Source organism: Tursiops truncatus, chromosome 11 (assembly GCF_011762595.2).
Source record: "Tursiops truncatus isolate mTurTru1 chromosome 11, mTurTru1.mat.Y, whole genome shotgun sequence".
NCBI classification, from domain to species: domain Eukaryota; kingdom Metazoa; phylum Chordata; class Mammalia; order Artiodactyla; family Delphinidae; genus Tursiops; species Tursiops truncatus.
The window spans coordinates 58,481,401-58,497,720 of NC_047044.1; the positions used below are offsets into that span (position 1 = coordinate 58,481,401).

General features: G+C 42.1%; 1 long non-coding RNA gene across 2 annotated transcripts in view; it reads left to right on the top strand.

The window, feature by feature from the left end:
* Window positions 1-16,320, top strand: part of LOC141275863 (uncharacterized) — a 32,111-nt gene that overhangs the window by 1,074 nt on the left and 14,717 nt on the right. For both annotated transcript variants that reach the window (XR_012324355.1, XR_012324356.1), the window contains exon 2: window positions 15,634-15,731. This is a non-coding gene — a long non-coding RNA (uncharacterized lncRNA). The remainder of the gene's footprint in view (window positions 1-15,633; window positions 15,732-16,320) is intronic.

Consider the following 16,320-nt stretch of genomic DNA (forward strand, 5'->3'; position numbering starts at 1 on the left):
CATCCTAGAGGGCCCATTCTCTGGGGAGGCTACCTCTCTGGAGGCTACCTTTGCCCTCTGGGCGTTGATCTTGCCCTGACCACTTACATAACAGTCATAATAGTAATAGCAACATTAACACATACATACATATACCACGTGGTTTTCAAGTGCTTCCTCAACTTAGAGAATGTTTCACTTAACATAAAAATTATGTGACCTAGGGGACTTCACTCTAGTTTACAGAACTGGAAATGTAGGACTACTCCAAGGTCATCCACCCGGTGACAATGCTGAGATGATCAGGTGATCAGAAGAAGGGACTCCGGTTTTTTGCTAGGATTTCGTCTGTCACTCCGAGACTGGAGCTTCCCCTGCTCAGAATCAAACTGCCGTGATAACTGAGCTAACAGCACTTAAGGGGACTTTCATTTTATCACTCATCCACCTTGACTTAGTTAGTCTTCAGGCTCTGGTTCTGAAGGAGGAAACCCTCCTTAGTTTCTTTGTTTGTAGAGCAGTCATATTTACTTAAAGGTTGTCGTTTGTATTTACTGAGAAAAGACAGGGAGGTCTTCATTACTGAAAGCTAGCTGTATTTCTTCCTGTTATCACCAACCCTAACCCTCCCCTCCCCGACTAGATAGCCAGGTGTGCTTGCTGGTATCCATTCTTCAATACATTATGCTAAACATCAGGGATGTAAACATTGGATAAAGCTGACAAGTAAGGGGCCATCTCTGTTGGGTGCTGCTCTGACTCAATAAATGAAGGAAGGGAGGCTTTATTTACGAACGCTCTCTGCAGTTATCCAGCATCCCTTTATTTTTCCTTTGGTTCTTGTTTTATTGTGAAAAGTAATCAAAAGAAGACATCCTTATCTATCTCACACCAATCTGGCCAAATTACCTCCATCCTCACTTATGTATTCTGACTTCCATCTTGTTACAGTGAATTGTCATTGCTGCTATTTAAGCTAACTGTCACTCTCCCATTCCCATCCCTCACCCCACCCTCACCCCCACCCTCCAGTTCTACACCTCAGTCCATTTCTTTAATTAATTAATTAATTTATTTATTTATTTTTGGCTGCATTGGGTCTTCGTTGCTGCACCCACCTTCTTTAGTTGTGGTGAGCGGGGACTATACTTTGATGCAGTGCGCGGGCTTCTCATCGCTGTGGCTTCTCTTGTTCCGGAGCTTGGGCTGTAGGCACGTGGGCTTCAGTAGTTGTGGCACGCGGACTCAGTAGTTATGTCACGCGGGCTCTAGAGTGCAGGATCAGTAGTGGTGGCGCACGGACTTAGTTGCTCCGCGGCATATGGGATCTTCTGGGACCAGAGCTCGAACCCATGTCCCCTGCACCGGCAGGCGGATTCTTAACCACTGAGCCACCAGGGAAGCCCCGTCAGTCCATTTCTTCTTGTCTTTTTCCTGTATTATCCCCTTTCTCCTGTATTATCAATTTTTCTCTCTACTAGATCATTCCTATTAGCATACAAGTGTGCTGTAATATCTACCATCTTAAAAAAATAAAACAAAACAAACTTTCTCTGACCACGCCCCTCGTGGCCTTCTAGTCCTTTGCTCCTAACTGCTGCAAGATACTCTATTGTGGGAATCCCTATCCTTTATTTGTTCACTACTCCAATGATTGCCTCCAGCTTCCTGCTACCACAAGCGATGCTGCAATAAATATCCTTGTACGCACATGTCTGCTTTGGTTCTGTGATAATTTCTTCTGCATATTGAGCTCCACAGTCTCTGGAATGTCACACCATTAATAGTGGGATTTCTATATCCCAACCTTCTTGCCAATACTTGACGTTATTTTTATTTATTTATTTTTGGCTGCGTTGGGTCTTCGTTGCTGCCCGCGGGGCTTTCTCTAGTTGTGGCTCTCAGGGGCTGCTCTTCCTTGCTGAGTGCAGGCTTCTCATTGCAGTGGCTTCTCTGGAGCACGGGCTTTAGGCACACAGGCTTCAATAGTTGTGGTATGTGGGTTCAGTAGTTGTGGCACACGGACTTAGTTTCTCCATGGCATGTGGGATCTTCCCGAGCCAGGACTCGAACTCGTGTCCCCTACATTGGCAGGCAGATTCTTAACCACTGCACCACCAGGGAAGTCCTTGACATTACTCAAATTTCCAAGTTGCCATGAATTAAAAATACCTCATTGCCACACACACACACACACACACACACACACACACACACACAAAGGGCTTCCCTAGTGGCGCAGTGGTTGAGAGTCCACCTGCCGATGCAGGGGACACAGGTTCGTGCCCCGGTCCGGGAAGATCCCACATGCCGCGGAGCAGCTGGGCCCGTGAGCCATGGCCGCTGAGCCTGCGCCTCCGGAGCCTGTGCTCCGCAACAGGGGAGGCCACAACAGTGGGAGGCCCACGTACAACAAAAAAGAAAAGAAAAAAAAAATCTCATTGCATTTCTTTAATGTGTTTGAACATCTCAAATTTTTTCTTACTTTTGGTTTTCCTTTTATGAATTGCCTATTCATTTTCCTTTGCCTATTTTTCTTTTTCTTTTCTTTTTTTTTTTTTTTTTTGCGGTACGCGGGCCTCTCACTGTTGTGGCCTCTCACGTTGCGGAGCACAGGCTCCGGACGCGCAGGCTCAGCACGGGCCTAGCCGCTCCGCGGCATGTGGGATCTTCCCAGACCGGGGCATGAACCTGTGTCCCCTGCATCGGCAGGCAGACTCTCAACCACTGCGCCACCAGGGAAGCCCTCCTTTGCCTATTTTTCTATTGAGATTTCCATTTAAAAAAATTGATTTGTAGCAGTTTATTTTATTCATTTATTTATTTTGGCTGCACCACTTGGCTTGCAGGCTCTTATTTCCCCTACCAGCGACTGAACCCAGGCCCCGGCAGTGAAAGTGCCGACTCCTAACCACTGGACTGCCAGGGAATTCCCTGTAGCAGTTTAGTGTATATGTATTTACCATATTAGTCCTTCATTGATTTTAGACATTGCAAATATCTCTTCCTAACTTTTATCATTAGCTGTCAATAATGAAATCCTTAATTTTGGTATAATCTAATTAGTCACTATTATTCTTATGGTTTCTGATCTTGATATGTTTAAAGACTTCCCCACCCTGGCAACGATTTATTGAGGTATAATTGAGATATAATTAATATACAATAAACTGCACATATATCAAGTCTACAATGTGATGTTTTGACATACATAACCACAATCAAAATAATGAACATATCCATCACCCAGGAGAATTTCCTTGTGCCTTTTGGCAATTCCTCCTTCCCCATTATCTCCCCCTGCCCCACACCAGCATGTGTATGCCCAGTTGTTCCAGCATCATTTGTTGACAGTAGTAAAATTTTTTTTAAATTTATTTATTTTTGGCTGCAGTTGGGTCTTTGTTGCTGCGTGCAGGCTTTCTCTACTTGCGGCGAGAGGGGCTACTCCTCGTTGCAGTGCGCGTGCTTCTCATTGCAGTGGCTTCTCTTGTTGTGGAGCATGGGCTCTAGGCGAACGGGCTTCAGTAGTTGTCGTTCACGAGTTCAGTGATTGTGGCTCGCGGGCTCTAGAGCGCAGGCTCAGTAGTTGTGGCACACGGGCTTAGCTGCTCCACGGCATGTGGGATCTTCCCCGACTAGGGCTTGAGCCCGTGTCCCTTGCTTGAACCTGTGTCCCCTGCATTGGTAGGTGGATTCTTAACCACTGCGCCACTAGGGAAGTCCCGATAGTAGTAAATTTTTAATACTAAAAAATTCTAGTACTACATAGTTAGAAAAACTGGGCATTTTTTTAAAAAGTTATTTTTTAGGGGAGAAAACTTCAGGGGAGGTATTTTACATACAGAATCCTTTGAAATGGACCTTGTTAAATAAACACTTAGAAGAGGTAAAACATATATGCCAAGTAAGTTTCATTTAACATAAAGCCCCTGCAGGGACTTCCTTGGCGGTCCAGTGGTTAAGACTCCAGGCTTCCACTACAGGGGGTGCTGGTTCGATCCCTGGTGGGGAACTAAGATCCTGAATGCACGCCCGGTGCGGCCCCCGCACCAAAAAACAAAAACAAAAGAGCCCCTGCAAGAGTGATTAATGCAAAAACAAACAAACAAAACCCCACATACACAATTACAACTAATAAGAACATTAAAAAGATTTCTGGGGACTTCCCTGGCAGTCCAGTGGTTAAGACTCCGTCTTTCCAATGTAGGGGGTGCGGATTTGATCCCTGGTCAGGGAAATAAGATCCCACATGCCTTGGGGCAAAAAATAAAAATAAAAAATAATTTCTGGGACTTCCCTGGTGGTGCAGTGGTTAAGAATCTGCCTGCCAATTCAGGGGACACGGGTTCGAGCCCTGGTCCAGGAAGATCCCACATGCCGCTGAGCAACTAAGCCCATGTGCCACAACTACTGAGCCTGTGCTCTAGAGCCCGGGAGCCACAACTACTGAACCCAAGTGCCACAACTACTGAAGCCCGCGTGCTTAGAGCCCATGCTCTGCAACAAGAGAAGCCACTGTGATGAGAAGCCTGCACACCACAACGAAGAGTAGCCCCTGCTTGCCACAACTAGAGAAAGCAAGCGCGCAGCAACGAAGACCCAATGCAGCCACAAATAAATTAATTAAAATTTATTTAAAAAAAAATTTCTGAGTACAGCATGAATATTACCCAACCAATAGTCGTTATCTTGATCCTAAAACTGGATAATGAAAACGCATGAAATGAATGTTACTGGTCCATCTTACGTATACGTATATATATACATCTTATACTTATGTGTGTATATACAAGTGTCCTAAGTAAAATACTAGTTAACTTAGTATATTAAAAAATAATTGTCTGGGGCTTCCCTGGTGGCGCAGTGGTTGAGAGTCTGCCTGCCGATGCAGGGTACATGGGTTCGTGCCCCGGTCCGGGAAGATCCCACATGCCGCGGAGCGGCTGGGCCTGTGAGCCATGGCCGCTGAGCCTGCGCGTCCGGAGCCTGTGCTCCGCAACGGGAGAGGCCACAACAGTGAGAGGCCCGCGTACTGCAAAAAACAAATAAAATAAAATAAAATAAATAATAATAATAATTGTCTGCACACTCCTTTTCTAGTTTCTGAAAAACTTGCATGAAGTAGTAAGAAACTGTTCTTGAAAATCAGTAGAACATATCTGTAAAATCATCTGGGTCAAAACTTTTGGCAGGAAAGTCTTTGATTAACATTTTATTTATTTATTTTTCAAACCTTTATTTATTTGTTTGTTTGTTTGTTTATGGCTGCTCCGGGCCCATGGCAGTGAAAGCATGGAGTCCTAACCACTGGACTGCCAGGGAAGTCCCTTTGATTAACATTACATTTCTTTAATGCTTGCTGGTTTTAAATTCCTTCTCGATCCATTTTGCTATTTATATTTTCCCAGAAATTTATCCATTTCACCTAGACTTATAAATTCATTAGTGTATGGTTATTAATAATATCGTTTTGTTGGTTTTGTTCTGTTTTGTTTTTTGGCCAAACATCATGTGGAATATTACCCAGACCAGGGATCGAACCTGTGCCCCCTGCAGTGCAAGCGAGAAGTCTTAACCACTGGACCTCCAGGGAAGTCCAATATTGTTATTATTTTTTAAAAAATCTGTTGTGGGAGCTTCTGAGTTGGTGAACATGTGGACATGTGGGGAGAGTGGCACCTGGAGAGGGCATGGAAACTCCCACATACTTTGCCTTATACATCTCTTCCATCAGGCTGCTCCCTGAGTTGTATCCTTTTACAATAAACCAGTAATCTAGTAAGTAAAATTTAAAAAAACTGTTGTGTCAAAATAAACTCAAAATGGCTTAAAGACTTAAATATGACATGACACCATAAAACTCCTAGAAAAGAACGTAGGCAAAACATTCTCTGATATAAATCATACCATTGTTGCTTTTTTTTTTTTGGCTGCGTTGGGTCTTTGTTGCTGCACACGGGTTTTCTCTAGTTGTGGTGAGCGGGGGCTACTCTTTGTGCTTGGGCTTCTCATTGCGGTGGCTTCTCTGTTGCGGAGCAGGGGCTCTAGGTGTGTGGGCTTCAGTAGTTGCGGCACACAGGCTTAGTAGTTGTGGCTGAAGGGCTCCAGAGCACAGGCTCAGTAGTTGTGGCACACAGGCTTAGTTGCTCCTTGGCATGTGGGATCTTCCTGGACCAGGGCTCGAACCCGTGTCCCCTGCATTGGCAGGCAGATTCTTAACAACTGTGCCACCAGGGAAGTCCCCATACCAATGTTTTGTTAGGTCAGTCTCCAAGGGCAATAGAAATAAAAGTAAAATTAAACAAATGGGACCTAATCAAACTTATAAGCTTTTGCACAGCAAAGGAAAACATAAACAAAACGAAAACACAACCTACGGACTGGGAGAAAATATTTGCAAACGATGCTACCAACAAGGGCTTAATTTCCAAAATATACAAGCAACTCCTACAGTTCAATTACAACAACAACAAACAAAACAAACAAAACCCAATCAAAAAATGCGCAGAAGACCTAAATTTTTTTTTCTTTTTTGGCTGCGCCATGCGGCATATGGGATCTTACTTAGTTCCCTGACCAGGGATCAAACCTAGACCTTGGCAATGAAAGCTCGGACTCCTAACCACTGGACCGCCAGGGGATTCCCCCAGAAGACCTAAATAGACATTTCTCCAAAGAAGACATACAGGTGGCCAACAGGCACACGAAAAAATGCTAATTATTAGAGAAATGCAAATAAAAACAACGAGGTACCACCTCACAGCAGTAAGAATGCCCATCATTAAAAAGTCTACAATAGAGCTTCCCTGGTGGCGCAGTGGTTGAGAGTCCACCTGCCGATGCAGGGGACACAGGTTCGTGCCCCAGTCCGGGAAGATCCCACATGCCGCGGAGCGGCTAGGCCCGTGAGCCATGGCCACTGAGCCTGCGCGTCCGGAGCCTGTGCTCCGCAACGGGAGAGGCCACAATAGTGAGAGGCCCGCGTACCGCAAAAAAAAAAAAAAAAAAAAAAAAAAAAAAAAAAAGTCTACAATAATAAATGCTTGGAGAGGGTGTGGAGAAAAGGGAACCCTCTTACACTATTGGTGGGAATGTAATTGGTACAGCCATTATGGAAAACAGTATGGAGGTTCCTCAAAGAACTAAAAATAATGCAGCCACTATGGAGAACAGTATGGAGGTTCCTTAAAAAACGAAAATAGAACTACCATATGACCCAGCGATCCCACTACTGGGCATATACCCTGAGAAAACCATAGTTCAAAAAGACACATGCACCCCAATGTCATTGCAGCACGATTTACAATAGCCAGGACATGGAGGCAACCTAAATGTCCATCAGCAGAGGAATGGATAAAGATGTGGTACATATATACAATGGAATATTACTCGGCCATAAAAAGGAATAAAATTGGGTCATTTGTAGAGATGTGGATGGACCTAGAGACTGTCATACTGAGTGAAGTAATTCAGGAAGAGAAAAACAAATATCATATATTAACGCATATATGTGGAATCTAGAAAAATGGCATAGATCATCTTATTTGCAAAGCAGAAATAGAGACACAGATGTAGAGAACAAGCATATGGACACCAATGGAGGAAAGTGGGAAGGGATGAATTGGGAGATTGGGATTGACATATATATATACTATTGATACTATGTATAAAACAGATAACTAGTAAGAACCTAATGTATAGCTCAGGGAACTCTACTCAGTGCTCTGTGGTGACCTAAATGGGAAGGAAATCCAAAAACGTGGGGATATATGTATAAGTATAGCTGTACAGTAGAAACTAACACAGCACTGTAAAGCAACTATACTCCAATAAAAATTAATTTAAAAAAACCCTAAAATTAGAATTGCCATATGATCCAGCAATCCCACTCCTGGGCACATACCCAGATAAAACTGTAGTTCAAAAAGATACATGCACCCCTATGCTCATAGCAGCACTATTTACAATAGCCAAAACATGGAAATAACCTAAATGTCCATTGACAGATGAATGGATAAAGAAGAGGTGGTATATACATACACTGGAATATTACTCAGCCATTAAAAAGAATGAAATAATGCCATTTGCAGCAACATGGATAGACCTAGAGATTATCATACTAAGCGAAGGAAATCAGAAAGAGAAAGACAAATACCATATGATATCACTTATATGTGGAATCTAAAATATGACACAAATGAACATATCTATGAAACAAAAACAGGCTCACAAATATAGAGAACAGACTTGTGGTTGCCAAGGAGGGGGGGTGGGGGAGGGAAGGATTGGGAGTGTGGGATTAGCAAATGCAAACTATTATATATAGGCTGGATAAACTACAAGGTCCTACTGTATAGCATAGGGAACTATACTCAATATCCTGTGATAAGCCATAATGGAAAACTACATTTAAATTAACATTAAAAAAAAAACCTATTGTGTTTGTGTTGTATCTGTGCAGTCTATGTTCCATTTTCATTCTGTAATTTGCTTATCTGCATTTTTTTTTTTTTTGGTCCTGTTTATCATTTTAGCTAGAGTTCTCTTTTTGTTTCCTCTCTTGTTCATTGATTATATGATCCTCTTTATTCTTTTTTAAAAATATTTATTTATTTATTTGGTTGCACCGGGTCTTAGTTGCCATGTGCTGGATCTTCATTGCCGCGTGCAGGATCTGTAGTTGCGGCATGCGGGATCTGGTTCCCCGACCAGGGATCGAACCCAGGCCCCATGCATTGGGAGCATGGAATCTTAAAAGCTGGACCAAGGAAGTCGCCTCTTTATTCTTATTTCATCTTCATATATCTCACAGATTTACCTTTTTAACGATATCCTTCAGATTTTCTGTATTTCACCTTATTGTTTGTCTGAGAGGGTATGTTAAAAACTCCAGTTCTAATAGTTGATTCATTCTTGAGTTGAATGCTTTGTTCATTAGTTTCCAAAATTTTTGCTTTCTTTCAAGTATATTTAACATTCTACAGCTCTAATTAAAGCTTTCGTTGTATCCTAGATTATTTGATAAACTTTTATTTAAAGTATTTCATAATTTCTCTTTTTTAACCCAAAGTTTACTACTAATAGTATGTTTTTAGTTTCCAGACATTTGTCAACTTTAAAAAGTTATCCTTTGCTTAGTAATTTCTCATGTTATTGCATTAAAGTCATAGACCATAGGCTGTGTAATACTGATTTTTTTTTTTTTTTTTTTTTTTTTGCGGTATGCGGGCCCCTCACTGCTGTGGCCTCTCCCGCCGCGGAGCACAGGCTCCAGACGCGCAGGCTCAAGGGCCATGGCTCACGGGCCCAGCCGCTCCGCGGCATGTGGGATCTTCCCAGACCGGGGCACGAACCCATGTCCCCTGCATCGGCAGGCGGACTCTCAACCACTGCGCCACCAGGGAAGCCCGATACTGATTTTTTTTAATGTAATATTAAGCCTTCCTTTGTAATTTTGTAGTCATTTTTTGTAAATGTTTCACATGTGCTAGAAAAAGTGTATTATCTATTTGTTATATGTAGAATTCTTCATATATAATATATTGAGCTTATTAATTGTATTATTCAGATCTTTTATTTATATCTTTGCTTATTGTTTGTCTTTTTTTAATTAACTAATTAATTTTTTGGCTGCATTGGGTCTTCGTTGCTGCATGCAGGCTTTCTCTAGTTGCGGCAAGCAGGGCTACTCTTCGCTGCGGTGCGTGGGCTTCTCACTGAGGTGCCTTTTTTTGTTGCAGAGCACGGGCTCTAGCCGCGCAGGCTTCAGTAGTTGTGGCACCCGGGATCAGTAGTTGTGGCTCCCAGGCTCTAGAGCACAGGCTCAGTAGTTGTGGTGCATGGGCTTAGTTGCTCCACGGCATGTAGGATCTTCCCCGAGCAGGGCTCGAACCCGTGTCCCCTGCATTGGCAGGTGGATTCTTAACCACTGTGCCACCAGGGAAGCCCAAAATTAACTATTAAAATTTATATATTTTGAGGCTACATTGGCAAACACATTTATGATGGCTATATTTTCTTGTTCTCTTTATTTTATTGTTATGTAATACTCTCTCCTTTGTTCCATAATTATTTGCCTTGAATTTTATCACATTAAAATCCCAATTTGCTTATGGTTTATTTTTGCCTGGTAAAGCTTTTCCCTTGATCATGGGTTGAGTTTCCAGAGAAGCCAATTCTAAAGTGGAGATTAGACGGCAGGCAGTTTATTAGTGAGTGCTCTTGGGATCAACACTTGCAGGAAAGGAAGGAAACAGGATTGGAAAGGAGAAGTTGGACAGCTGAGCAGTCACAATGCTGCAAATAATCTGGAGGGAACTCTGAAAAAAGTTAGCATCTCACCCTCTGGAGAGCAAGTGTCTTACCAAAAGGCATCTGACATACTTGCCACTTCCTGCTCAACCAGTCCAATTTACATGATGTTATCAATATAGCAGATCAGTATAATGATGTTCTGAGAGATGTACAGCTGGTCAGGTCTCTTTAGACTATTTTCTGACAGAGGGCAGGAGATTTAACATAACCTTGGGGCAAGACCGTAAATGCATATTGTTGCCTTTTCCAAGTGAATGTGAACTATTTTTGTTCTCCTTTCTGATAGGAATGGAAAAGAATGTGTTTGCCAGAGCAATGGTTGCATACCATGTAGTTGAGGCCTAGCTATTTTTCTGTTCTAGCAATGATACCACATGTGGCAAAGCAGCTGCAATTAGAGCAAGTAGTTGGTTGAGTTTGCAATAGTTCACTGTAATCCTCCAGGATCTATTGTTTTTTTTGCAGGGACCAGATTGGTGAATTAAATTAAGATACAATGGGGACCATTACCTTTGCATCCTTTAGATCTTTGTTGTCCAGTATGGTGGCCCTAGCCATAGGCATCCATTTCGAGAAGTCAGAAAAAGAGAAAAAAACCCAAAGAAAGTAGAGGAAAGTAAATAATAAAGATAAGAGCTGAAACTGGGACTTCCCTGGTGCTCCAGTGGTAAAGTGTCTGCCTTCCGATGCTAGGGACGCGGGTTCGATCCCTGGCCAGGGAACTAAGATCCCATATGCCATTGGGCAACGAAGCCCAGGTGCCGAAACTAGGGAGAGAAAACCCTCACGCCACAACTAGAGAGAAGCCCACGTGCCACAATGAAAGATCCCACATGCCACAACGAAGATCCCATGTGCTGCAACTAAGACCCAACCACAGTCAAGAATAAACTAAATTAATTAAAAAAAAAAAGAGCTGAAACTAACGAAATACAAAATAAATATGCAGTGTTGAAGATCAACAAAGCTAAGTTTGTTCCAATATCAGAAATAAAAAAGGAGACTTCCTATAGATTCTACAGATAACAAGAGGATATTATAAGTAACTTTATTAAATTTTAAAAATTGGTTGAAATAGAAACATTCTTAGGAAAACAAAACTTACCTAAACTGATCAAAGAAGTAACAAAAAATTCTGAATGGTTCTGTATCTATTAAAGAAATTGAATACATAATATAAAAACTTTCCCACAAGAAAATTCTAGACCCCAATAGATGTACTAGTGAATTATTCCATTTAGGGACGATCTTACAAAAACTTTCCTAGATAATAGAAAAAAGGAAACAATTTCCCATTCATTTTATGAGACAATATAACATGAACAAATTTATTAAGAAATAGGAAAATTACAGGCCCATCTCTCATTAACTTTGATGCAAAATATTAGCTACTCAAAATATTAGCAAACAGAACCCATTGATAGGCTAAAATTATAAAACATTGTAGTCAGGTTGGGTTTATTTCAGTAATTCCAGTGTGGTTTAACACTGGAAAACCAAATAATATAATTTACTACATTAACAGTATAAAGGAGAAAAATCATGTAATCCTCTCTATGAATGCAGAAAAACTATTTGATAAAATGCAACACCCATTGATGATTTTTGAAAAAACATGGGAATTCCCTGGCAGTCCAGTGATTAGGACTTGGTGCTTTCACTGCTGAGGCCCGGGTTCGATCCCTGGTCGGGGAACTAAGACCCTGCAGGCTGCGCGGCCAAAATATAAAAAATAAATTTTAAAATTAGAAATTAAAAAAATTAACAAACTAGGAATAGATAAGAACTTTAAAAAATTTGATAGAGGGTGCTTGCCAAAAATCTACAGCAAATATCATACCTAATGATACAAACCTTGAAAACATTGGGGGCTTTCCTGGTGGTCCAGTGGTTCAGACTCCATGCTCCCACTGCAGGGGGCACGGGTTCCGTTTCTTTCTTTCTTTCTTTTTTTTTTTTTTTTTGTGGTACGCGGGCCTCTCACTGTCGTGGCCTCTCCCGTCGCGGAGCACAGGCTCCGGACGCACAGGCTCAGCGGCCATGGCTCACGGGCCCAGCGGCTCCGCGGCATGTGGGATCTTCCCAGACCGGGGCACGAACCCATGTGCCCTGCATCGGCAGACGGACTCTCAACCACTGCGCCACCAGGGAAGCCGTCTTTTTTTTAAGAGAGAACAACGTTTTATTGATTGATTGATTGATTGATTGATTGATTTTAGGCTGCATTGGGTCTTTGTTGCTGCACTCAGGCTTTTTCTAGTTGTGGCGAGGAGGGGCTACTCTTCGTTGCGGTGCGCAGGCTTCTCATTGCCGTGGCTTCTGTTGTTGCGGAGCACGGGCTCTAGGCGCGCGGGCTTCAGTAGTTGTGGCTTGCAGGCTGTAGAGCACAGGCTCAGTAGTTGTGGTGCACGGGCTTAGTTGCTCCGCAGCATGTGGGATCTTTCCCGACCAGGGCTCGAACCTGTGTACCCTGCATTGGCCACTGTGCCATCAGGGAAGTCCCGGCTTCGGTTTGATCCCTGGTTGGGGGAACTAAGATTCCTGCATGCCGTATGGTGCCGCCAAAAACAAACAAACAAGCAAACAAAAACAACCTTGCAAACATTATGCTAAGTGAAAGAAAGCCTGCTTAAAAGATCGTATTGTTTGATCCCTTTTATATAAATTATCCAGAATAGATAAATCCATAAAAACAGAAAGATTGGGGTTGCCAGGGCTAGGGATAGAGTGGTACAGGGAGTAACTGCTTACAGATATGGGGTTTTATTTGGGGGTGATGAAAACGTTTTAGAACTACATAGAGGTGGTGGTTTGAATGAACGGAATGACCCTGATTGTAATTTTCTTTTCTTGTGATGTCTTTTTCTGGCTTTGGTACTGGGGTAATGTTGGCCTCACAGAATGAGTTAGGGATTTTCTTCTTCTCTCACCTTCTCCTTTTTCTTCTTCCTTCTCTTCTTAAGAGTTTGAGAAGCATTGATGTCAGTTTTTAAAATGTTTGGTAGATTTTACCAGTGAAGCCTAGTCCTGGACATTTTTTCAGTTGGGAGGGTTTTGGTTACTGATTCAATATCTCTACTTGTTATGGGTAGGTTCAGACTTTTTATTTCTTCTTGGGTCAGTTTTGGTAATTCCTGTGTTCCATGGATTTGCTCATTTCATCTAGGTAATCTAATTTGTTGGTGTACAATTGTTCACAGTATTCTCTTACAGTCCTTTTATTTCTGTAAGGTTGGTAGTAATGGCTCCACTTTTATTTCTGATTTTAGTTATTTGTGTCTCTCTCTTTTTCTTAGACTAGTTAAAGGTTTGTCAATTTTGTTCTTTTCAAATAATTAACTTTGGGATTCACTTATTCTCTCCATTATTTTTCTTTTTTTAAAAAAAGAAGTATTTATTGGGCTTCCCTGGTGGCGCAGTGGTTGAGAGTTCGCCTGCCGATGCAGGGGCACGGGAAGATCCCACATGCCACGCAGCGGCTAGGCCCGTGAACCATGGCCGCTGAGCCTGCGTGTCCGGAGCCTGTGCTCCGCAACGGGAGAGGCCACAACAATGAGAGGCCCGCATACCGCAGAAAAATAAATAAATAAAATAAAAAGAAGTATTTATTTATTTATCTATTTGGCTGCATTGGGTCTTGCAGCACGTGGGATCTTCATTGCGGCATGCGAGCTTCTCTCTAGTTGTGGCACAGGGGCTCCAGAGCTCGCAGGCTCTCTAGCTGTGGCCCACAGGCTCTAGAGCGCGTGCCCTTAGTTGCCCCACAGCCTGTGGAATCTTACCTACATCCCCTGCATTGGAAGGCGGATTCTTAACCACTGGACCACCAGGGAAGTCCCTCTCTATTATTTTTCTATTCTCTATTTCATTTACCTCTGCTCTAATCTTTACTATTTCCTTCTTTGTGCTAGCTTTAGGTTTAGTTTGCTCTTCCTTTGCTATATCTTCCTCTTCTTTTTGATCTCTAAATGGTGAAGGGTCTTAGGGCTCAGTCCTTGAACTGTTTCACTGTCTACTCTCACTCCCTAGGTTAGGAAGTGGGGAAGATCCCTCAAAGAAGACAGAGAGCAAATGTGTCCATGAAGTAGGAGGAAAACCAAGAGAGAAGAGTGTCTCAGAAGAAAAGCAAAGAAAGACTTTTAATAAGCAGGGACAAATACTGCTGGGAGGGCAAGAAGGGTGAGGATTGAGAACTGGCCAGAGATTTGATCACATATGGAGGTTTTTGAAGACTTTAACAAATTTCTCTCAAATGGTGTGGATTAAACTTGATTTATAATGGATTGAAGAGACAATGGGAGAAGCTATCAAAGACTACTAACATTATATCAGAAGAACTCAAGAGCCAACCTGAAGAGAATCCCAATGTAACCATCTCAGTGTAACTAGGATAATAACCACAATGGGTTAGAGCACATTAAATAGAAATAAATCCATGAATTCATAATGTTCTTTTAAGAAATATGAAGTAGTCATCATTGGAAGATAAGAGGGAACCAACCCATTATTTTAAAAACTTTTGATCAAGTACCAAACATTTATCTTGCCTTTCCTATATGAACTATACATCAGAGTAGCCTACTACTACTCTGAGGGGAAGTTTCTCATTAACACAATACGCCAGCCAATAAATGAAGAAGGGATATTATAATATCACCATTTTGCAACTCCTAATGAATGTATGGATTTAAGCCTTGAGCAACAACAGTTGCTAACATCACAAAAAGAGGTAACCAGATATTATATGCCTCCTGATGGAAGAACTCACTATCATCTATGAAGGAGTCTTACCAAAATAATCAAATCTGAATCTGATCAGCCTCTCAATCCAATACCAATTTACAACAAATTCATAGGCCAAAGGAAAGATACCACACAGTCAGCAAAATTCAGAATGCAGGAAATTTTATAGGACAACAATCCAAGTTTCTCCAACAAATAAACTGCAAGAGAAGGCTACCCCAGAAGATTAAAGGATGATTGTTTGCCAATTTTCCCCAAATAGCCCCAGGGTAGGGAATGCCTTAGACAGTCATTACAGGGTTGGGCCACTATGAGAGTTAGAAATGTTTTTACTCTCTCTAAAAGCACAAAATTTGGGCTTCCCTGGTGGCGCAGTGGTTGAGAGTCCGCCTGCCAATGCAGGGGCACGGGAAGATCCCACATGCCACGGAGCGGCTGGGCCCGTGAGCCATGGCCGCTGAGCCTGCGCGTCCGCAGCCTGTGCTCCGCAACGGGAGAGGCCACAACAGTGAGAGGCCCGCGTACCGCAAAAAAAAAAATAATAATAAAAAAATAATAATAAAACCACAAAATTTCTTTCTCTTTTTTTTTTAGCCACACCACACCGGCTTTCAGGATCTTCGTTCCCCAACCAGGGATGGAACCTGGGCCCCAGCAGTGAAAGCGCTGAGTCCTAACCACTGGACCACCAGGTAATTCCCCAAAATTTCTTTTTAAAAAGTAAAAAATCTGGACTTCCCTGGCGGTCCAGTGGTTAAGGCTCCATGCTCCCAATGTAGGGGGCATGGGGAAGATCCCTGGTCAGGGAAGATCCTGCATGCCGTGTGGCACAGCCAAAAAAAAAAAAAAAAAAAAAAATATATATATATATATATATATATATATATGTAAAAAATCTGTTTACATATGTTTAAAGTATATCTTGAAGGATATGCAAGAAACTGCCTATAAGAAGGGGAACTGAATGCAAGACATCACTTGTATATCCTTTTGTACTTTCTGTTTTGTTCATGTTTTATATAGTCAAAAAATAAAATAATTGGAAAGGAAAGAAGGAAAGAAGAAAGGAAGGAAGGAAAATCATCAGACCAATTATATTTCTCTGTAACTTCTATCAAGTAGGCCTCATTCTATCCTCTGGTTAATCCCTCTTCTATGTCACAACTCTTCAGATATTTGACGATGTCTCTCTTTTCCCCTTTTGTTTTCTTTTCTCCAGCCAAATGTCTCCAGGTCTTCCCACTGTTCTTCAAGTGACTCGCTTAACAATCTCTTCTTTAT